This window comes from Somniosus microcephalus, chromosome 18 (assembly GCF_052327205.1).
Source record: "Somniosus microcephalus isolate GS21.2 chromosome 18, FLI_Smic_1.0, whole genome shotgun sequence".
NCBI lineage: Eukaryota > Metazoa > Chordata > Chondrichthyes > Squaliformes > Somniosidae > Somniosus > Somniosus microcephalus.
This window is the reverse complement of record NC_141004.1, coordinates 21,584,802-21,609,069: the sequence shown is the minus strand read 5'-3', so window position 1 is coordinate 21,609,069 and position 24,268 is coordinate 21,584,802. Positions and strand designations below refer to the sequence as shown.

Here is a 24,268-nt window from a genome sequence, read left to right as displayed (position 1 = left end):
GATGATCAGAACTCAATTTCTATGAACATCAGATGCCAGATCAGTCACTCATGAAAGCTAAATGAGAGGGTTGCAAATCAATTCTGTCACCAGCTTGCTGTACTGTGCCCATAAATGGCAATGGCAGAATGATCGACAGCTACCATGTGCGAGAGGTTATGTTCTGAAATTGTTGAACTCGATATTGAGTCCAGAAGGCTGTAAAGAGCCTAATCGAAAGATGAGGTGCTGTTCCTCGAGCTTATGTTGAGCTTCATTGGAACAGTGTAAGAGGCCGAGGATGGAGAGGTCAGAGTGGGAGTGGAGCGGGGAATTAAAGTGACAGGCGACCGGAAGCTCGGGGTCATTCTTACCGACCGAAAGGAGGAGTTCCGCAAAGCGGTCACCTAATCTACGTTTGGTCTCCCCAATGTAGAGGAGACCGCATCGTGAGCAGCAAATACAATATACTAAATTGCAAGAAGTACAAGTAAATCACCCATTTCTGCTCCTGAAAATGCTGCTTCATGCTCACGGAGTTGACCCAAGTATCCATTACTGTGAGCTTAGATCAGGAGTGCTGTCAGGCCAAACCACCATGGAGTGGTGTCTAGGTAACGAACATAGCTATCAAACAGCAGGACTTTGGTTTAAGTGAGTCTGAACTTGGGAATTCATTCTCCTACGCTTCATTTGATGGGATTCTCGGATTGGCCTATCCAAGCATGGCATCATCAGGGGCCACACCTGTGTTTGATAACATGATGTCTGACGACCTGGTGCAACAGGACATGTTTGCTTTTTATCTGACCAGGTAGGTTTTCTTACTGTTATAAATCTCATCACCATAAAGAAACTACTCATGAAATAACAATGGACGGCCAGCTGGTGGCACCGTCCAATGTGTATAAATACTGGGACGTGGGCCCAGCTTGCCCAGGAACATTTTGTAAGACAGGAACTAGTGAAGTACAACTAGACCTCCATGTTTTGAAACAAGTTGATTAAAGCCTTGCTTTATACTCAAACCAAGTGCGTAGTGAGTTTTATTACGCCACTTACTTTCTTGTATTTCCATCTCCGTAGTTCCCTGCTTAAAATAGGGTATTTACTTAAGGTCACCACAGAACCTTCTTTCTTTAAAGCCGATGGGCCTTTTCTCGCCCTTCCTTGTGTTTGTTCTCTCACCTGGATGAACTGTTTTCATGTCAGGTGACCTCTTCACCTTCTGGCAAAGTCCGAAGCACATCCAACTGGATCCCATTGGACAACTTCAAATCCTTTAGATTTTTTAATTGATTTATCGATCCAAGATGGGAAATTGGATAATTGCAATCTCTTTCAGGGATTATGGAAAGAACAATGTTTCATTCCAACCAGCACAGTGAGGATCAAGTTTTCTTTTCTTATTTATTTCGCAAAATATTGGCTTTGGTCTAATTTCCACTGGTTAATGATGCCACATTGGGCCAGCCAGTAAAACATATTGTTAATCAGGAATTCCTGAATCTCTGTTTATGCTCATTTCAATAACATTCTGGTTAAATTGTTTTTCAGAGAGGCTGGTCAGTCCGGAAGTGAAGTTGTATTTGGTGGATATGATCGAAACCACTTTACAGGTCAAGCTAACTGGGTGCCCGTCACTCACCAAACTTACTGGCAAATCCGCCTGGACAGGTAAATGACTGACCCATTGTAAGGGGTTTTCCTTGAGAGGTTTCCCTGAGGTTTCTCTCTCTCGAGGCCTCTCTCTCTTGCACAGTAAAACCTTGAGTGGTTCGACCCACTCGCCCCTTAGATTCTATACTCTGGACTTAGGGGCAGGAACTACAATGTAAAGAAAACTCTTGTAGACCAAGTTTGATGAAACAAAATGAAATTTTATTGCTTAAGGACAAATATCAAATCAAATGCAAACAGATAAGGGAGTACATGGGAGGGAAAAACACACAAACAAATCATAACGACACAGTACTAACTGAGGCAAATACAGGCATCTTATACTCTACAAAGATCATCATGAAATAAGGAAACACACGGAACATCGAGGGACAACTCATGTTAATTGTACCCTTAAATCCACCCCCTTATTAAACCTATCTAGATCTGATTGTGAAGGGCCAGAAACATGCTTACCAATCCCACTAGGAAGTGCAAGGTTTTGAAATCGAGTCTGTGTTTGGTCCTTTCAGGCGTTTCGTCTCCACGTGGATCGTGGAGCCCCTGCGAGCTGCGCCACACCTCTCTCCTGAGGTGGGGGTCAGGGGCGGCTGGACACCGGCGGGCCTGGATGTCGGCGGGGTCGAGGATCGTCGGCTCGACCCTGGTCAGAGGAGCCTTGGGCTGGCTCCCATCGCTTCTTCAGTTTGTTTTTATCTCTTCTCCTTCCAACCGGGGTAGCTGGAAGGTTTCTTCTCTTGGGGTTTTATTTTTTTTGTTTCTTCTCCCAAGTTGGGTCGATGGCCTCTCGTTCCGGCAACGGCCCGGGGATGGTCGATGATCTCCCGATGTGTTTCCCCGGGGCGGGACGCCGGCTTCGAGGCGGCCTTCTTGATGTTGGCTTGGTTCTTCTTCCTCCTCCGAGTGCCTGCTCCTTCTTCTGAGTGTGATTCAAACTCTCCTCTGAGCTCAAGCTGCAAGCTTGCTCCAACTGCCGAAAAGTCTTCCAGATATACCTTTCTTCAAGAAACTTCCGTCTCCCGCCCAAAATCAGGTTAGTCTTTGTTTTACTTTTGGCGGGCTGGGAGCACAGCGGGGTAGTTATTATATTTTAAAATGTTTTCGATGGCCGGTAAAGGCCCATCTCTGGTCTAGAATGACCTCCATTGTTTTTAATGTCCTGCTGATCTCGTTATCTAGTCCTGGGTGCTGTTCTCATGAATATGAAATTGTCCCCTTTTGTCTAGGTCAACATTTTGATGGCCTCTGTCTCCAGGCCGATCTTGACTGGATCTGCATCTAATCCATATGTATATGTGGGGGTCTGGTTTCGTTCTCTCAGAAACGGCTTCCAGAACTTGCTGTGGGTTGAATCCACAAAGCTGTCTGAGGTTGCGCAGGAACCATTTTAAAGTGTCCCAATAAGCTGGTCACATGGTATGGTGGCCATTTTGTATGCCCCTTTTTCTGGGCTTCTTTTAAAACAGTCTTTAAAATCATGGCCTCTTCTGCCATTTGACCCTTTATAATATAAAGTTCAATTTTGCGAATCCTACACCATTTTACAATTGGCATGCTTTCTGTAACAATCAAGTTGCACTCAACATTGCAAGTGGAAATATTAAGTGCAATGGGGTAGCAGTTGAGTTAGTGTGATGATATTGCAACGCCTTTCAATGATCAGGAATAAACACAGGGAACGAGCTAACTCAAGGATAGCTTCCAGGCCACAATTGGACTATTGTTTAAGTCCAGCCTGAGCAAACAGAGGCTCAATCCATCTAAGGGTAAAGTTATTGCAGACCATTGCTCGCTGAGAGCACACACTCGGAGTACTTGGAGAATCATGTGCCAAGAATCCATCCTGCATGATTTGCTGTCCATTAAAATTAATTGATTAAAATTAATGAACGAGAAATAGGGCCAGCTGCTCATTAGACGTGCGAGAGTACAAATTGGACCTCGTTGTACACGTTTTAACGGAGGTAAAATGGGCACAACAGGCCATTCTCAGGGGCCAACTGTAGTGTATGTAACCGTTCCACCTTTAAGAGAACTATTTTAAGGGTTGCACTACTTTATCTTGGCTGCTGTATACTGTAATACCGGTGGTGACCACACCGGTATATAAGTGCTGTGTAATGATTTATTGGGCAGTTCCGCCCTGACCTTCGACTAGTAAAGACCTGTTAAAAGTTACTCTTGTGGTCTGTGTAGTAATTCTCATTATAACACACAGACTTAACAGTGGCGACGAGTACGATCTTACCCTGCAGCAGAGATACATCCAAGGCAGTTTAACGGGCGTCGAGAGGAGGCATCCGCCCTCATCATTCTGCTGAGAGAAGACTCGGGTCTGCAGAGCAAAGGAAGAATTCTGACACGAAGCCTTCCATCAGCAACAGGCAGTGATCATCCCTTCTATCACGGTGGTGGGTAAGCCGATCAGCGACGAGCAGCAAGTCGGCCACGGTGGCTGTGAAGTAGGGGAGGGAAAAACGGAGGATATAAGGGCGGAGAACTCGACCACAGCCGGGGAAAAGAGCCGGACAGAAGTCGGGGCCAGAGGCGCTGAGACTGGGGCAGCGTAAGGCACGGGAGCCGCGGTGAATGCAAACGCAGACGGTGCGAAAGACCGGGCTGCAAGCGGGCTGGGAGACGCAACAGCGTCGAGAGAGAGCTCGACTGCGACCGGTGAAAAAGGCCGGGCAGCTACCGAGGCCACGAGGCGCAGCGACCGGGTCAGCGTAAGGCGCGGGAGAAAATTTAAAAAAACCGCGGAGAACTCAGCTGCAGCCGGGGGAAAGGACCGGACTGCAAGAGGGGCTGGGAGGCATGATTTGAAAACCGCTGGGGAGGGCGAACGCAGCAATTCGGCAATCGCCATTACAGCCAGCGGGGGAGAAAGGCAAAACGCGGGAAGCCGCCATTTTCGTAGGCGGGGGAAGAAAACAAGCGCGGGAAACCGCCATTTTGAAAAAAAAAGAAAAGAAAAATTTCTTTGTGTTTCTCAAGAAGGTTGCGAAGATGCCTAAGCATGGTAACATCAACGATTTCGATCCCGATGTTGAAGATTGGGCCACGTATGTAGAACGCATAGAGATATATTGTAAGGCAAATAAAATATCAGATGAAGATAAAGCACTAACCTTACTAAACTCAATGGGTGCGAAGACATACGGGCTATTGAAGCATCTTCTATCACCAGCTAAACCGGCGGATCAGACTTTCGCTAAAATTGTGGCTGTCCTGAAAAATCATTTGAACCCCACACCGCTGATGTTAGCGGAACGATTTAAATTTTATGCGAGAACGCAACTGAAAGAGGAAAGCAACGCGGAGTATTTAATTGAACTGCGTAAGCTAGCGAAATACTGCCAGTTTGGGGAAAGCCTGACAGAGGCACTGAGAGACAAATTCGTGTGTGGATTGTCGAAAGAAGGAACACAAAAGCGGCTGCTTGAAGAGAATGATCTTACACTTGATAAGGCTGTCTCTATTGCAGCATCGCACGAAGCCGCAGCGAGAGGCACTGCGGAAATGCAGCTGAAGGCAGCGGTACTCAGCGTAGATCAAATGGCTTCGGGTACAACGAAATGTTATCGTTGTGGGAAGACAACACACGATCAGAACCAATGCTGGTTTAAAAACCAGGAATGTAGAAAATGTGGCAAGTTTGGTCACATAGCTAAAGTATGCCGGTCAGGAAAGAAGACCAGCAACAAAAAGTCACCGCAGGAAAAGTGCAGAAAGGTACATAAGGTGGCTGAGAAGAGTTCGGATGAACAGAATTCGGATTCAGACTCCAACAGCAAGGAACTGGGTAGTCTGAGAATTCACAATGTGAGTAAGGAAGCTGACCGACAAACTATCTGGGTCACACTGCAGATAGCAGGAGTCCAAATGAAGATGGAATTGGACACCGGATCGGCGTTGACGGTCATGAATAAGCAAGATTACAAAAGGTTATTCAAACATATTCCCCTACGGGATACGAAGATAGTATTGCAGACATACACGGGGCAAAGAGTATACCCCATCGGAAAGATAAAAGTCAAGGTGGTACACAAGGGCAAAGAACACCAAGGAATGGACTTATATGTACTACCTGAGGGAGGTCCACCACTCCTGGGACGGGAGTGGATCACGAAAATAAATATGGACTGGCACTCCCTAAACGCAATAACGGTAGATTCCGGGAAAAAAGATGTCAAACCTGAACGATTGTCCAGAATATTGGATGAGGCTAAAGAGGTGTTCCAACAGGGACTGGGAACACTGAGAGGAATTAAGGCAAAAATCAAGATTGCAGAACATGCAAACCCAAAATTTTTCAAAGCCAGACCGGTACCTTATGCGATACGACCTGCTGTGGAAGCTGAGCTGGATGGGCTAGAACGTTCAGGAGTACTGTCTAAGGTGGACTGGAGTGAGTGGGCCACGCCCATTGTTCCCGTCATGAAGCGTTCATCGAGTAACAAGCCAGGGGAACCGGGGAAGGTCCGCATCTGTGGAGACTTCAAGATCACAGTTAATCCGGTGCTTCACACGGTGCAATATCCGCTTCCGCGGATTGAGGATATCTTTGCTTCATTGTCTGGCGGGAAACGCTTCACCAAGATAGACCTGGCACAAGCGTACTTACAGATGGAAGTTGAGGAAGAGTCGCGCCAGTATCTCACAATCAACACGCACAGAGGCTTGTATCGATATAATAGACTGGTTTTTGGAGTGGCTTCGGCTCCAGCAATTTGGCAGAGGGCCATGGAGCAGGTATTACAGGGAATTCCAAGCACTCAATGTTACTTGGACGATATCCTGATTACAGGAGATGACGATGAGGAACACCTTGCAAATTTGAAACTGGTGCTCACCAGGTTGAAGGAATATGGCCTTCGAGTTAATCGCCAGAAATGTGAGTTCTTTCAGAAACGGATCTCGTACTGTGGTCATGTCATTGACCAGGAGGGGCTGCACAAGTCACCTGACAAGATCGAAGCTGTTGTGAAGGCTCCCGCTCCGGAAAATGTATCCCAGTTGAGGTCGTTCCTAGGGTTGATTAACTATTACCATAAGTTTCTGCCAAACCTATCCACGGTGCTGCACCCGCTGAATGCTCTTTTGCAGAAAGAAGTACCATGGAAGTGGAGCGAGGACTGTAAGAAGGCCTTTCGCAAAAGCAAGGCATTGATCACCTCAGAGGAAGTATTGGCTCACTTCAACCCAACACTACCTATTCGTTTAGCTTGTGATGCTTCTCCTTATGGTATTGGAGCAGTACTCTCACACAAGTGGCCAAATGGCTCGGAAAAGCCAGTCGCATTTGCATCCAGATCATTGACCTCCGCTGAGCGCAACTATGCTCAGATAGATAGGGAGGCTCTCAGCCTGGTGTGGGGAGTAAAGAAGTTTAATCATTACCTGCAGGGCCAGAAGTTTACACTGCTGACAGACCACCAGCCGTTGGTATCCATATTCAACCCTAAAAAGGGCGTTTCCATTATGACAGCGCAAAGACTACAGAGGTGGTCCCTTTTCCTAGGGGCACACCAATATGACATAGAATACAAAGGATCAAAACAGCATGGGAATGCTGACGGGTTATCGTGCCTACCGTTGCCAACGGTAGAAGAGGCGCCTACAGTGGACCCAGTGGAGATGTTCCACTCAGCCATAGTGGAATGTCTACCAGTAACAAATTCTACGATCGAAAAGGAAACAAGAAATGACCCGACTCTCTCACGAGTCTACGATTTAACGGTGAAGGGATGGCCAGCACATGGCGAACCACTGTTGCCAGCATTCTCGCAAAGAAGAGAACAGCTGTCAGTGTGCCGAGGAACTTTGATGTGTGGATCCAGAGTGGTGATTCCACCCAAACTCCAGCATAAAGTGCTAAAGGAGCTTCACGAGGGGCATCTGGGTGGAGTGAAAATGAAGAACCTAGCCAGAGCGTTTGTGTGGTGGCCAGGTATCGATGGAGACATCGAAGAAATGACCAAGAGCTGTCTAGGATGCCAGAAGGTCCAAAACGCCCCACCACAAGCTCCTCTACATCCATGGGAGTGGCCCTCATCTCCATGGCAAAGGGTACACATCGACTTTGCTGGTCCATTTATGGACTCAATGTTCTTAATCGCGGTGGATGCACACTCCAAGTGGCCGGAGGTAATAAAGATGTCCTCCACCACCACGGAAAAAACCATCACAGTATTAAGGACCATATTTGCCAGGAATGGGCTGCCGGAACAGATCTGTTCTGATAATGGACCGCAATTTGTGTCCGAAGAATTCAGGAAGTTCTTAAAAAACAATGGGGTTAAGCACTACACGTCCGCCCCATACCATCCCACCACCAATGGATTAGCTGAAAGGTTTGTCCAGACCTTCAAGAAGGCCATAAAGGCCATGGGTAAGGAAGACATAAATCTACAACATAAGGTAGATAACTTCTTGTTGTGTTACAGGAATGCAACACATGCGGTTACAAACCAAACTCCCGCCATGATGTTTTTCAATGGAAGACTAAGATGCCGGCTGGATTTGATCAAGCCAAACATCAGAAGGGACGTAGAGAACCGGCAATTTCAAGGCATGAATGAAAGGCCAACTAGAACCTTCCAGATAGGTCAACAAATTTTGGCCCGGGACTACCGTACCGAGAAATGGCAGCCTGGAACTATTTGCACACGACTAGGACCGCTGATGTATACCGTGGACATTGGTGAAAGCATAATAAGGCGCCATGTTGACCAGATCATAGAGTCATCCGAAAAGGGACAACCTACTCCACAACTCTATACGCCTAATGATGAAGCAGAGATACCCATAGGATCTACCTCCGATTCGGTGATACTGGAATCAGATGAACCCGACACTGGCATTCAAGCCGAATCGACCTTGCCAACAGGACCTACTACACCACCGAGGCGTTATCCGGACCGAGTCAGGAAGCCTCCAAAGAGACTGAATCTGTGAACTGTTGTACATGAAGTTGTGTATATATGTTATGATGTTATGTTTAATGGGGAATATATATACTGTTAAGCTAAAAAGGGAGGATTGTAGTGTATGTAACCGTTCCACCTTTAAGAGAACTATTTTAAGGGTTGCACTACTTTATCTTGGCTGCTGTATACTGTAATACCGGTGGTGACCACACCGGTATATAAGTGCTGTGTAATGATTTATTGGGCAGTTCCGCCCTGACCTTCGACTAGTAAAGACCTGTTAAAAGTTACTCTTGTGGTCTGTGTAGTAATTCTCATTATAACACACAGACTTAACACCAACGTCCCATGCCCATAGGATGCCTGGAAGATGTCTGACCCAATATTGGAATATTTAAATTTAGATTCACCTCTTTGGTTCAGCTCTGCTTGTGTTTTTCACAAATATCTTAGTTTCAGGGTAAACAAGAACAACTTGCACTTATATAGCGCCTTTAATGTAGTAATGTGTCCCAAGGTGCTTCACAGGAGCTTTATCAAACAGAATTTGACATCAAACCACATGAGGAGGTATTCGGGCAGATGACCAAAAGCTTGGTCAGAAACGTATGTTTTAAGGAGTGTCTTAAAGGAGGAGAGAGAGGTAGAGAGGCAGAGAGGTTTAGGGAGGGAATGCATTCAATCAACTGTAACCATCTTTTCCTCTTTCAGGGTGACAATCAATGGGCAGGTTGTGGCCTGCAGTGAGGGCTGTCAGGCCATCGTTGATACTGGTACTTCTCTGCTCACTGGTCCCCGTGGACCAATCAGCAAGATCCAGCAATACATTGATGCGACTGCAGGATACTATGGCGGGGTAAGGCTCTATGGTATAGATCAGACTTTACAATGAACCAAAGGAGGTTGCAGCGATACATTTTTCATTTTGTAGTATTTATAAGATGATGCTTTATTTAAGAGTTTTGTTTCTTAAAAATTAAAAAGCTAAATAAATCAATCAGTAGAGTATATTGTAATTTCTCTTCTGTTATTGCTTTGTATTACAGAGCACTCTTTAGAAGCATAATAAGGGACAATAGAGGGAAAATGAATAATGCTATGGATTTGGGATCCTGGCTTTCTCCTCTCAAATTTGGGTTTGAATCTAGCCTGCATTAATGGGAGCAATGTCTCCTGTGTTTGTCTGCTGTAAGGATCCTATGTGAAATTAGTTTTGGCAGTCTCAATCAAATTCCTTAATGGGCGTGGGATCTCAGCACAAAAATTGCCCCAAATTTAGAAATAATTGGCAATCTCACTCTGAGAGACCACAGGATATTTAGTGTGTCAAATGGACCATGACACACTGGTACAGTGCTGGGCGTTTTTCTGAAGTTGAGGCTCAGGTACATTCTTGGGGTAGAGTAGAGGGACTTCTATTCTGTATCTAACTCTGGTGTCCCTGATCTGGGAGTGCTTGGATGCTGACAGGTACCTGAAAATCTCTCATTTCCCAGTGCTAACATCCCTGATCTTGCTAAGCATGACCATTAACTTCAAAGACTTATAGTGGCGCCCTTGTTTCTGACTTTCATAACTAGCTGCAAGATCCAAAAGAATCTCAGGAATCAAGCTTAGTTCCCATCGAAATGACTAAATTTAAGGCCTGTTAAACCAGGAGTCTATGGGGCTTCCACTTCCCTCCCACTGTAAGTCAGGTGGAAGAGCGCCTGTAGGGCTACAAATTAGGCTGGTCCCGGCTTTGGGTTAGGGTTTCCCGGGCATCTTGTGAAGGGTGGAGCTTCCACCAGCTCCAATCAAGACTACTGATGTAGGAGCTGGAGATTCTCAATGCTGGGAGTTCCTGTGTGCCCGGTAACCCCAGCCTCTCAAAGGCCCAACGGATCATCAATGCCGGGACACCTGGTGAAACCAAGCTGCTAAATAGTGGAAGTGAGTCCCACCGAGGGAACTAGGTTGCAGCCTGCACCCCCAAATAAAGGTTACATTTAAAAAAAAAATTTGACCCCCTTAAGAAGGGGGCCAGTGGAGGCATTTTAACTCTCATCCTGGGGGTTCCCCCAACAGTTTCTCCTCCACAAGCCCAGCAATTAACGGCCATTTTTACAGCCTCTGGGGGCAGGTAGATGGCCTCCATACACTCTTAGGTTGCAGGGAACCTCCCCACAAACCTCGGAATATCCACCGGGATCAATGACGCAGGTTCCTCGCGGGACCATCTTGGCACTTGTGCTGGAATGTAGCCACAGCTGCTTTTAAACGTGACCAACTGTACATCCAATGATTACATCATTGATTTTGCTATTTATACAAGTATTTCCTGCAATACTTCTCTGAGAACATTCTACTGATGACCATTGTTAAATACTTCACCCTTTTTACAGTACTTAATCAACTGCAACAATCTGTCCAACATGCCCGATGTGGTCTTCACAATCAATGGAATTGACTATCCCCTTTCTCCATCTGAATACACAGTCAAGGTATGTTTTTGTTTTAATTTGATAAATCTGACTTTGAATGGTTTCACTATGTTCTCTGACTTCAGTATCCAGTAAGATTGCTTCTCAGTTAACTGCAAGATAAGAAAATGAGCAGAAAATTAATGAAAATGTACAAAGTGGTAAGATTGAGTAACTATACTACATTTAGTTTAAAAATAAACTTCCATATCAATTAATAAAGCAAGAGAAGATGTTAATGTTTTATTTATTCATTCTTTGGATATGGGCGTCACTGTCAAGGCCAGCATTTATTGCCGCTCCCTAGTTGCCCTTGAGATGGAGGTGGTGGTGAGACACCTTCTTGAATCTCTGCAGTCCGTGTGGTGAAGGTACACCCACAATTCTGTTAGGAAAGAAGTTCCAAGATTTTGACCCAGCGACGATGAAGGAACAGTGATATATGTCCATGTGCAGATGGTAAGTGACTTGGAGGGGAACTTGGAGGTGATGGTGTTCCATGGACCTGCTGCTCTCGTCCTTCTAGGTGATGGAGATTCGGGTTTGGGAGGTGCTGTTGAAGAAATGTTGGCGAGTTGCTGCAGTGCATCCTGTAGATAGTACACACTGCAGCCCGGGTGTGCCAGTGATGGAGGGAGTGGGTGTTTAAGGTGCTGGATGGCCTGTCGATCATGTGGACTGCTTTGTCCTGGATGCTGTTGAACTTCTTGAGTGTTGTCAGTACTGCACCCATGAATGTGTAATGTAGAATAGTGTCTGTGGCACATCGGTGGACTGATTGAGAGACTGATGGACCAAAGAATTTACATTTTTGTGAATTTTGTGATTTAACATAGCATAGTGATCACAAAAGAAGAAAACATAGAAATTCTTTTCATTTTTTAAAAATATACACACAGATCAGAATTGGCAACAAAATAGTTCTAGGGAACTGACTCGCACACTTTACTTTTCTTCCAGGAGCAGTCTAGCTGCTTAAGTGGATTTGAAGCCATGTATCTTCCATTAGGACAGAGATGAGGAGGAATTTCTTCACCTAGAGAGTGGTGAACCTGTGGAATTCTCTACCACAGAAGGCCGTAGAGGCCAATTCATTAAATATATTCAAGAAGGAGTTAGATATATTTCTTACGGCTAAAGGGATCAAGGGATATGGGGAGAAGGCAGGGACAGGGTACTGAATTTGGATGACCATCCATGATCTCATTGAATGGCGGAGCAGGCTTGAGGGGCCGAATGGCCTACTCCTGCTCCTATCTTCTATGTTTCTATGTTTCTATCCTCTTCTGGAGGGCTCTGGGTTCTGGGAGATGTCTTCATTGGGCCATACTATTCCATCTTTGACAGAGGAAACAACCGAATGGGCTTTGCCCAAGCTGCCTAATTTATTCATCCAAGATTTCATTTATTAATTTAAAACACATTCAGATCCCATTTTGAGGCCTTTGCTCATTCATCCGCCATGATTGAAGCACTGGGCCATAAGGTAACAAGAATTCAAATAAAACCCTGGCGAGCCTCTGGTTAAAGAGTACTCAAGCTCATCTGATTTTGCATGAGATGCAGCAAAGAAAAATCCCTAGAATAAAGTCAATGAACTGAAATCTTTTAATTAAATCGGACCAAATTGACCTACAAATCCAATGAATGGCTCATCAAAATGTGCTTTAAATTGATAATCTTGCAAAGTCAACCTTGGATGACAAACCACTTTGTAGATGCACTCCTATATTTTTTTCTTCTTTCTCTTGCCTAGAACCCTAATTGAAGACCTGCCTGAGCGTTGGACTGAACCTTTCACTGCTATGTGCAATTGATTGTATGAGCGATGGTCCATTCCAGAGTCAAAAGACATCTCCATTTTAGGTGTTTGCCTCTGTAGTGAATCCAGACTTGTGGGTGGAAAGCATGCTGTATGGTGTTTGTAAAACACATGAATGAGTTTGTATGAAATTCCTCTGTCCATTATGAACAGACGTGTTAATCACTCTTAAAGCAGCAGATAAAGGATCTTCACGCGAGCACATGGCGGGGACTTTCCACCTGCACGGCTTGGGCGGTAGATTGGCGTACGGCATTGCCCTTCGCTATAGAACATGCCCGATTTGCAGAAATGGCGGGCGGGACTTTACCCGCCCAGAGAGTGAAGGTGACAATTATCCCCATTGTGCTTGTTACTAATATCACGCAGCGTGATTTCACCTTGTTGGTGTATGTCAGGTATTTTCTGTCTTTTTTTGGGGGAACTTTCATTTCTTTATTACAGCAGCTCAGCAAAAACAAAAAGACAATAAACTTAGAAGTATTGCAAACAATTTTTCTGTTGTTTCTGTTTTTGTTAGCTCTGATTGTGGGTGGGAATGTGGGCTGCACCGCACTTCAGTTACAAACTCATTAGCCCTCGAGCCTCATCTGAATAATCTGAGCGAGCTGCCAGCAACTGTCTCGCCCTAATTTACATACGTATGGGGCTTACCGCCTGTTTCAGGCGGATACCAGGGACGACCGCGAAATGGCTTGGCCCAAGTTTGGGTGGGACGTTTTTCTAGCCCTCCTTGGGGCCCAGGACATTGGTCCCCAAAATTGGGCCTCATTGCATCCTCTTTATGGGCGTAAAATAGGCGCAACAGGGCCCACATTCTAACCCCAGAAGTCCAAAGTCACCCAAAGCATGCTAGACTTACCATGTCATGTCTCAAATTACTTATATATTGTGTCCCAAAAATGTTTCCTGAAAAGAATCCATCTACTTTGCAATGAAATGAATCGATCCTTTTTGTCATGCTCTGACATCACGATGACCCACCCTCTCATTTCTGGATTTTGCGAAGGTCGCAGGTCCAGTCTAAGCTGTAGCAGCTCCTCTTCTGATATCGGTGACCTGCCTTCTGTTAAAAGGAGCCTTCTCCTGCTGAGACATAGGAAATTTTCATTACTGACAGCATTATCTGGGCATCTTCCATCACTAGTTGAGTCATCTCCCTAACTAGTAAGGAGTTGGATGGAGTAACAGTTTCTGTTGCTCAATGTTCTCTCATACATTCCAAGTGAAGTGTATGTAGATTATAACCAGGGAGATATTTTGAAATGGGCAATAGATTCTGTAGGCTTGCAGTATCTAATTTGAGGGAGGACAGAATGCACTAGGTTGTTGCCAAGGGGGGCCACATTCAGCTTTATATGTGTAGGAAGTTTCATTCTGCACTGTATCCATTGCCAGTGGATAATGCTGCTGGGGTTTATGACCTCAACCACCTCTTGCCATGCTTTATGTGCCACAGCCTTCAGTAACTTCCTTCCATGGTGGGGAAACATCCCTTGCTCCACTTGCTACAGAAGCTGCTCATCACCAAAGCAGTATATCCCTCATGCGAGCAGCCTCCTGTTTGGCATGGTAACGGCTTGCTGGGGGTCTGTTTAATTCAGCCATTAACTCTTCCTCCTTGTTAAGTAAACATTGACAAAAGAAAAAAAAAATAACTTGCATTTCTATAGCGTCTTTCACGACCTCAGGACACCCCAAAGCGCTTTGCAGCCAATGAAGTACTATTGAAGTGTAGTCACTGTTGTAATGTAGGAAACACGGCAGCCAATATGCACACAGCAAGCTCCCACAAACAGCAATGTGATAAATGACCTGATAATCTGTTTTAGTGATGTTGGTTGAAGGATAAATACTGGCCAGTACACCGGGGAGAACTCTCTTGCTCTTCTTCAAAATGTGCCATGGGATTTTTTAATGCCCACCTGAGAGGGCAGACGTGACCTCGGTTTAACGTCTCATCTGAATGACGGCAGCTCAGACAGTGCAGCGCTCCCTCAGCACTTCACTGGAGTGTCAGCCTGGATTTTGTGCTCAAGTCTCTGAAGTGGGACTTGAACCCGCAACCTTCTTACGCAAAGGCAAGAGTGCTACCACGTGTTGGATAAGTCCTTTACCCATTAAACAGATTTGTACAACTAGAGACAGTAATATGTTTGATAATTCACTTCATTTATGATTGACAAAACATTCATCTTAAACACCCTACACACCCAAACAGCAATACGCACATTAACCTAACAATGAGGACCCGTGAGGATGGCTTCTCCAAGCCTGTTAAAGCCACCAGGTCTCAAAGGCAGCAACGGTCATTCTTTCTTTCTGTCTAACTAAGTAAAAACATGGTATCTCTTTTATGCAATTTTCTTTTATAGTCTTCTTCCTGTTGGATTCAACCTTATGTGATGCTTTATGACCACCCACTTGCTTGAACCGATTGCTAAAAAGAGATGAGAGGCCGCATTCCGTTTCACACCACACTGTTACTTCCTATCATTGCTTTCCCCGAGCCATAGATTTGTTGCAAACAACCTTGAATTTTACATAAGGAAATAACAACATAAGAAGTAGGAGCAGGTGTCGACTAGTAATCTAGAGGCCTAAATTAATTATTCAGAGGACGTGAGTTCAAATACCAACGTTGTAAGTTTGAGAATTTGAATTCAGTTTCAAAAGAAATTGGGAATTAAAAGCTAGAATCAGTAATGGTGACCATGAAGCTATCTATGTCATAAAAACCCAACTGGTTCACTAATGTCCTCTAGGGAAGGAAACCTGCAGTTCTTACCTAGTCTGGCCCATAGGTGGCTCAAGTCCCACACCAATGTGCTTGACTTTTAACTGCCTGCTGAAATAGGCTAGCAAATCACTGAGTTGTATCAAACCGCTACAAAGAAGTATAATAAGAATAAACCCGGATGGACCACTCAGCTTTGACCTAGCATTAGATTCAGATACATCAAAGGCACACCCAGCCCAGTCATCCCTCCTCCTCACTAACATCTTAAGACATGCCAAAGATTGGGGGAGCTGTCCCACAGGCTGGTAAAGCAAAAGCCTGACATAGTCTTACTGACAGAAACTATCATCCAACGTCCCAGACTCATCCATCACCATCCCTGAGTATGTCCTGTCCCATTGACAGGACAGAACCACCAGAGGTGGTGACATAGTGGTGTCCAGTCTGGAGGGAGTGGTCCTGGGAGTCCTCAACATTGACTCTGGACCCCATGAAGTCTGATGGCATCAGGTCAAAAATGAGCAAGGAAACCTCCTGCTGAATATCAGCTACCGCTCTCCCTCAGCTGCTGAATCAATACTCCTTCCTGTTGAACACCACTTGGAAGAAGCACTGAGGGTAGCAAGGGCACAGAATTTACTCAGGGTGGGAGACTTCAATGTCCATCACCAAGAGTGGCTCAATAGTATCACCACTATCCAAGCTGTCTGAGTCCTGAAAGATATATTTGCCAGACTGGGATTACGGCAGGTGGTGAGAGAACCAACACGAGGGAAAAACGTACTTGACCTCGTCCTTACTTGTTGCAGATGCATCTGTCCATGACAGTGTTGGTAGGAGTGACCACTGCACATTCCAAGGAGACAAAGTCCTGTCTTCACACTGAGGACAACCTCCATTGTGTTGTGCGGCACTACCAAATTGATTTGGTACAATTGAGTTGAGATCGCAAGTTCTGAGCCGCTCAGTTGATTTTCTGGTTTCCCTGCAATTCCACCTCCTCCCCCTTTTGGAAACTGCCTTCAGATTAATATTGGGGCCATTGCGTGTGTCAAGACTTAGTCGAACACAATACAAGGTTCACGTTGCAACTATATTTGGTGTCAGATTCAAATTCTGTTAAAATACATAATTAAAGCCCAATAAATGATATAGAATTGCAATATACAATTGGCAATAGAAGATGCCACAAATAAATATATGATGCAAGTGCAGACCCAGGCTCTATTCACACAATCCAGTCAGTGTATTACACGAACTTGTCTGCAGATATGTAAACCTGACTCATCAATCCAGCCGTGAACCAATTTAAAACCATAAACCAATCAGATCAGGAATCAAAGACCTCTTTTCATCTCTTGATTGGAACCCACTGCTCCCACAGTGCTGTTAGGGAGGGAGTTCCAGGATTTTGACCCAGCGACGATGAAGGATCGGCGATATACTTCCAAGTCAGGATGGTGTGTGACTTGGAGGGGAACTTGGAGGTGGTGGTGTTCCCATGCACCTGCAGCCCTTGTCCTTCTAGTTGGAAGAGGTCGCGGGTTTGGGGGGTGATGCCGAAGATGTTTTGGCGAGTTGCTGCAGTGCACCTTGTAGATGGTACACACTGCAGCCACGGTACGCCGGTGGTGGAGGGAGTGAATGCTTAAGGTGGTGGATGGGGTGCCAACCAAGTGGGCTGCTTTGTCCTGGATGGTGTTGAGCTTCTTGAGCGTTGTTGGAGCTGCACTCATCCAGGCAAGTGGAGAGTATTCCATCACACTCCTGACTTGTGCCTTGTAGATGGTGGAAAGGCTTTGATGAGTCAGGAGGTGAGACACTCGCGGCAGAATACCCGGCCTCTGACCTGCTCCTGTTACCACAGAATTCATGTGGCTGGTCCAGTTAAGTTTCTGGTCAATGCCGACCCCCAGGATGTTGATGGTGGGGGATTCGGCGATGGTAATGCCGTTGAATGTCAAGGGGAGGTGTTTAGATTCTCGCTTGTTGGAGATAGTCATTGCCTGGCACTTCTGTGGCACGAATGTTACCTGCCACTTATCAGGCCAAACCTGAATGTCATCCAGGTCTTGTTGCATGCGGGCATGGACTGCTTCATTATCTGAGGAGTTGCGAATGGCACTGAACAATATGCAGTCATCAGCGAACATCCCCACTTCTGACCTTATGATGGAGGGAAAGTCACTGATGAAGCAGCTGAAGATGGTTGGGCCTACGACACTGCCCTGAGGAACTCCTGCAGCAGTGTCCTGGGGCTGTGATGATTGACCTCCAACCACCACAACCATCTTCCTTTGTGCTAGGTATGACTCCAGCCAGTGGAGTGGTTACCCCCCTCCCGATTCCCATTGACTTCAGTTTTACTAGGGCTTCTTGATAACACACTCGGTCAACTGCTGCCTTGATGTCAAGGGCAGTCACGCTCACCTCACCTCTGGAATTCAGCAATTAATAACCAAATCCGTATGTTTATGATCTGGTAAACGTCTCACTTATAACAATGATGAACCAACCAAAGAGTTAAGTCAAAAATTGTCTCATTCATCCTCTTGCCCACACTTACAGATGACCAAACTTGCTTTTTAAATATATTCATTCTTGTGATGTGAGTATCGCTGTCAAGGCCAGCATTTATTGCCCATCCCTAATTGTCCTTGAGAAGGTAGTGGTGAGCCGCCTTCTGGAACTGCTGCGGTCCGTGTGGTGAAGGTAATCCCACAGTGCTGTTAGAGAGTGAGTTCCAGGATTTTTACCCAGCGACGATGAAGGAACGATGATATTTCCAAGTCAGGATGGTGTGTGACTTGGAGGGGAACTTGGAGGTGGTGGTTTTCCCAGGCGCCTGCTGCTTTTGTCATTCTAGGTGGTGGAGGTCGCGGGTTTGGGAGGTGCTGTTGAAGCAGCCTTGGCGAGTTGCTGCAGTGCATCCTGTAGATGGTGCACTTGTAAGAAATTGGAAGAAATAACTTGAGACAAAAAAGTCTCTTCAGACTGGTGTTAGAATAACTGGATAGATGTTTAGAATTTGCTGATGTTCTTGGTTCCCTGCGAATGTTATAACATTCTGCACCGTGGCAGTGACCTTGTTTCCAGACTAGCTGTCTGCTGTGTGTGCTCGAAAGGTTGTTGACTGTATCTTTGATTTGGCCAACCGAGGCCCAACGCCTATGTTTCTTCCATTATTGCTACTAACCATATTATAATGCTAAGTTAAGATTTTGACTTTGTTTAACAAAGCTGCTTTAAAATGCGTAAGTTAACTAAGTATAAGGACATAGAATAGAAGATATTTTGGGGAATTTAATGATTCATTCCATAGAACAATAGTCTGATGAACAGCGTGAACATAAATAACTGATTACAAGCAGCTACGAACATCTGAAGGCCGAGAATGGCTGAGAATGGCGTATCTGACTCCAAACTTGGGAGGATAAGCACGGGAGAGACAGTAGGAAATCATTTGAAAGTATAAACAGGAAAGACATGTGAAGGGGAGGGTTTTCATCCGAAGGTTCAGACAAAGAACTTGACATACCATTGGGCACCTTGGTTTAGGAAGAGCCCTTAAGGGTTAGATAGTCCTGTCCATAACCTACCCTAGGCCCAGCCCTAAAAAGCGAATAAAAGAGATATTTAAAGAGCCTTTAACACAGATGGTGAAGGGAAGGGAGGAGCTGTTTGCGACTCCAGCCGTCTGTCCAATTGGGACCAATACCAGCTGCTTGTCACGGTCGTATGTCTACTATGTCTGTCTTGATTGCGTGTTGTACTTAACTTAAACTGCAGCTCCTCAATAAACAGCCTTACAACTCCTAAGACCCTTTGGGTAATCTGTGTGTTACCTGCAATCCAAATCTTGCACACTGCAACTGTTGTGTATGTACCTTTCAGAGAATAACTGGTCTCAGACTGCAGTACCGGCAGTGACCACCGCCGTATAAAAGGCGCTAGTGAGCCTCTGTTGTTTCAGTTTCACTATTGACTTTCATCAGTAAAGACTTATTTTGTTCCACTCCTGCTGTCCGTGTCTCAATCATTCATGGACGTAATACTGGCGATGAGCAGATACGAACCTACCTACAGTCTGCACCACCTCCTGGGATCCATTCCTACAGCGAAGTGAGCAGAGGTCGAGGCCAGAAAGAAAAGAAAGTAAGAGGCAGTAGAAACGGGCGTCGACCGTGGGCATCCGCCCTGTGTTGCAGAGTTGAAGATTGCTGGAGAAGCTGTCGGATGCGGGGCCTGGTTCCTGTTGACGGTGCTTCAGCTAATCGGGCTGGTGGCAGGTAGTGCACTGATCCTTCCTGGGCTGCGGCGGTCGCGAACTCGAGCGGGTGGTTTGCAACGGGGCCGAGCAGCGTTGTCAGGAAGAAGAGAGAGAGAGGGTGGAGCACACAGGGCGCGGCCGGCGCTACGAAGCCGGGCTGCGTATAGACCCGCGAAGAGGGAGGCAAGAGTCCCACAGGGTTGTTCCACGACGGGAAAATAATAAAAAAATATATATATATATTAAACGTGCAAGAAACCGTGGAAAGCAGCGCTAACAACAGCGGGGAAGAAGGCAAAGCGCGGGAGGCGCCATCTTAATCAGCGGGGAAGAAGGCAAAGCGCGGGAGGCGCCATTTTGTTAAATCGGGGAAGAAGGCAAAGTGCGGGAGGCGCCATTTTAGATTTGCCAGATGCCGAAGACTGGCTGTATCACTGCTTTTGATAGTACAATAGAGGACTGGACCACGTATGTGGAAAGAGTCGAGGTATATTTCGAGGCAAACGAAATAGCGGAGGAGAAAAAGGCATCGATATTGCTAAACTTAATGGGCGCTAGAACGTACGGCCTATTGCGGGACCTGATTACTCCAGCCAAACCGAAGGCGAAGAGTTTTAATGAAATTGTTGCTGTCCTACAGGAACACCTAAACCCTGCACCGCTGTTGATAGCAGAAAGATTTAAATTCCACAGGAGAACTCAGCACAAAGATGAGAGCAATGCTGAGTATCTTACGGTACTACGCAAGCTATCAAAGCACTGCCAGTTCGGAGCAGGACTGGCAGATACCCTACGGGACAAATTTGTCTGTGGACTCCTGAGTGAAGGAACACAGAAGAAGTTACTCTCAGAGAAAGAGCTGACGCTAGATAAGGCTTTCAGCGTGGCAGTATCGTATGAAGCAGCAGCCAGGGGAGCTGCAGAAATTCAACAAAAACCACAGGACTACGGTACTCACGAAATGACACGGGGATTTGCAAAATGTTATCGCTGCAGCAGAACTAACCATGACCAGAAGGACTGCTGGTCCAAAGACAAAATATGCAGGCAATGCGGGAAGATGGGACACATTGCACGAATTTGCAGGTCTGGGAAGAAGACCAGCGACAACAAAAAGGCTACTAAGGAACCGTACAAGAAAGTACAAAAGATGACGGACAGTAGTTCCGAAGACCAGATGAGCGATAGTGAATCCGGGAACAGGAGACTAAGCTGTCTCAAACTTCACAATGTAATCGCAAAAGAGGATCACCGAACCATTTGGGTCACCCTCACGATAGCAGGGTCCCAAGTTAAAATGGAATTGGATACAGGATCAGCGCTAACCGTCATGAATTGACGAGACTACGAGCGGTTATTTTCACACATACCCTTGAGAGAGACATCCATCGTCTTGACAACGTATACGGGGCAAAAAGTATACCGCAGAGGAAAAATAAGGGTGCCTGTCGAATACAACGGCAAGAAAATACGGAAATTGTATCTCTACATACTGTCAAATGGTGGACCACCGTTATTGGGACGGGAATGGATCAGGAAGATAAACTTAGATTGGCACTGACGGTGGACGGTAAAAAAGATGAAGACGTCACTCCTGGACGATTGTCAACAATCTTAGCTAACGCTGAAGAGGTATTTCAACAAGAACTGGGCACGCTTAAAGGCGTAACCGCCTCGATAAAAATAGAAGAGAATGCAGTTCCCAAGTTTTTCAAAGCAAGACCGGTACCATATGCAATTCGCCCAGCCGTCGAGGCAGAGCTGGAGAATCTGGAGAAGGCGGGCGTGTTGTCTAAGGTCGACTGGAGCGAGTGGGCGACACCCATCGTTCCTGTCATGAAGAAAACATTAAGCAATAAGTCTGGGGAGCCAAGGAAGATTCGCATCTGTGGGGATTTCAAGGTGACGGTGAACCCAATCCTTCACACAGTACAATATCCTCTTCCAAGGATAGAAGACATCTTCGCCTCACTGTCTGGAGGGAAGCGTTTTACAAAAATTGACCTAGCACAAGCATATTTGCAGATGGAGGTTGAAGAGTCCTCTCGGAAGTATCTCACGATAAACACTCACAAAGGTCTTTACCAGTATCATCGATTGATATTCGGAGTAGCATCGACTCCGGCGATATGGCAAAGAGCGATGGAACAAGTCCTGCAAGGGATTCCGGGGACTCAGTGTTACTTGGACGACATCCTTGTGACAGGTGAAGATGACAGTGAACACCTTAACAACCTAGAACAGGTGCTCACTAGACTACGGGAACATGGGCTGCGAGCCAACCGCCCCAAGTGCGAATTTTTTAAGAAAAAGATATCGTATTGTGGCCACGTGATTGATGAAGAGGGGTTACATAAGTCCCCTGACAAAATTGAAGCGGTTGTTAAGGCCCCAGCGCCTGAAAATGTGTCGCAACTGAGGTCATTCCTCGGATTGGTGAATTACTATCATAAGCTTTTGCCGAATTTGTCGACAATTCTGCACCCACTGAACGCCCTGCTACGAACGGGGGTAGCATGGAAATGGAGCGATGATTGTAAGCGTGCTTTTCAGAAGAGTAAGGACTTAATCACTTCAAGGGAAGTATTGGCTCACTACAACCCAGCACTGCCGATCAGACTGGCGTGTGATGCGTCTCCCTACGGCATTGGGGCGGTACTGTCACATAAATTCCTTAATGGTTTAGAGAGGCCGATAGCTTTTGCGTCACGCTCGTTAACTTCTGCCGAGCGTAACTACGCCCAGATTGACAGAGAGGCCCTCATCCTAGTGTGGGGGGTGAAGAAGTTCAATCACTACCTGCACGGTCAAAAATTTACTCTACTAACCGATCATCAACCTCTTGTCTCCATTTTCAACCCTCAGAAGGGCGTACCGATAATGACAGCACAACGGCTGCAGAGATGGTCCCTTTTCCTAGGGGCACACCAATATGACATCGAGTACAAAGGAACTAAACAGCATGGAAATGCTGATGGATTGTCACGCCTACCGTTGCCGACGGTGGAAGAAGAAGACCTTGCAGTGGATCCAATGGAGTTATTCCACTCGACCATAGTCGAATGTCTCCCTGTGACGAATGCAAACATAGAAAAGGAAACACGGAATGACCCGACACTATCACGGGTCTATGATTTAACGGTGAAGGGATGGCCAGCACATGGCGAACCACTGCTGCCAGCATTCTCGCCGAGAAGAGAACAGCTGTCAGTGTGCAGAGGAACCTTGATGTGTGGATCCAGAGTAGTAATTCCACCTAAGTTGATGGATAGAGTGCTCAATGAGCTTCATGAGGGTCATCTGGGTGGGGTAAAAATGAAAAACTTAGCCAGAGCGTTTGTGTGGTGGCCGGGAATCGATAGAGAAATCGAAGAGATGACCAAGAGCTGTGCAGGATGCCAGAAGGTCCAAAACGCCCCACCACAAGCTCCTCTGCATCCATGGGAGTGGCCCTCATCTCCATGGCAAAGGGTGCACATTGATTTTGCTGGTCCCTTCATGGACTCGATGTTTTTAATTGCGGTGGATGCACATTCAAAGTGGCCAGATGTAATAAAAATGTCCTCAACCACCACGGAAAAAACTATCACAGTTTTACGAACCATATTCGCCAGGAATGGGCTGCCTGAACAGATTTGCTCTGACAATGGTCCACAGTTTGTGTCTGAAGAGTTCCGGAGGTTCTTAAAGAACAATGGTGTTAAGCATTACACATCTGCCCCATATCATCCAGCCACTAATGGATTGGCCGAGAGGTTTGTCCAAACCTTCAAGAAGGCTATCAAGGCAATGTGTAATGAAGATATACCCCTACAACACAAGGTGGACAACTTCTTGTTTGCCTACCGGAATGCGACACATGCGGTTACCAACCAAACTCCAGCCATGATGTTCTTCAATCGAAGACTACGATTCCGCTTGGATTTGGTTAAGCCAAACGTCCGAAGAGATGTGGAGAACAGGCAGTTTCAGAATATGAATGAAAGGCCGACCAGGAGTTTTAAGATAGGTCAACCAGTTTTGGCCCGGGACTACCGCACTGAGAAGTGGCAGCCAGGAACGATTTGTACACGACAAGGACCTCTCATGTATACTGTGGACATTGGGGAGAGCATTGTAAGACGCCATGCTGACCAGATTCTAGAGTCACTGGAAAACGTCAACTCCACACCACGATCTGATACACCTGGTAATGAAATCGACGTTCCAATTGCAGCTACCGCAGAACCGGTAATATTGGAAGCAGATGAACCAAACAACGACATTGATCCCGACTCAACATTGCCAGAAGAACCTGATACCCCAAAGAGGCGTTATCCAGACAGAATCAGGAAGCCTCCTCAAAGACTGAACTTATAATTGCTTAAACTTAACCAATGTATCTAG

General features: G+C 46.0%; 1 pseudogene across 1 annotated transcript in view; it reads left to right on the top strand.

Moving 5' to 3' along the window:
* LOC147105109 (pepsin A-like) overlaps positions 1-12,439 on the top strand; it is an 84,514-nt pseudogene extending 72,075 nt beyond the window's left edge. The window contains exons 6-10 of the transcript XR_015081680.1: positions 1,537-1,656; positions 9,300-9,444; positions 10,973-11,071; positions 12,011-12,059; positions 12,334-12,439. The product of XR_015081680.1 is annotated as a pepsin A-like (transcript). The remainder of the gene's footprint in view (positions 1-1,536; positions 1,657-9,299; positions 9,445-10,972; positions 11,072-12,010; positions 12,060-12,333) is intronic.
* Positions 12,440-24,268: the final 11,829 nt, after the last annotated feature.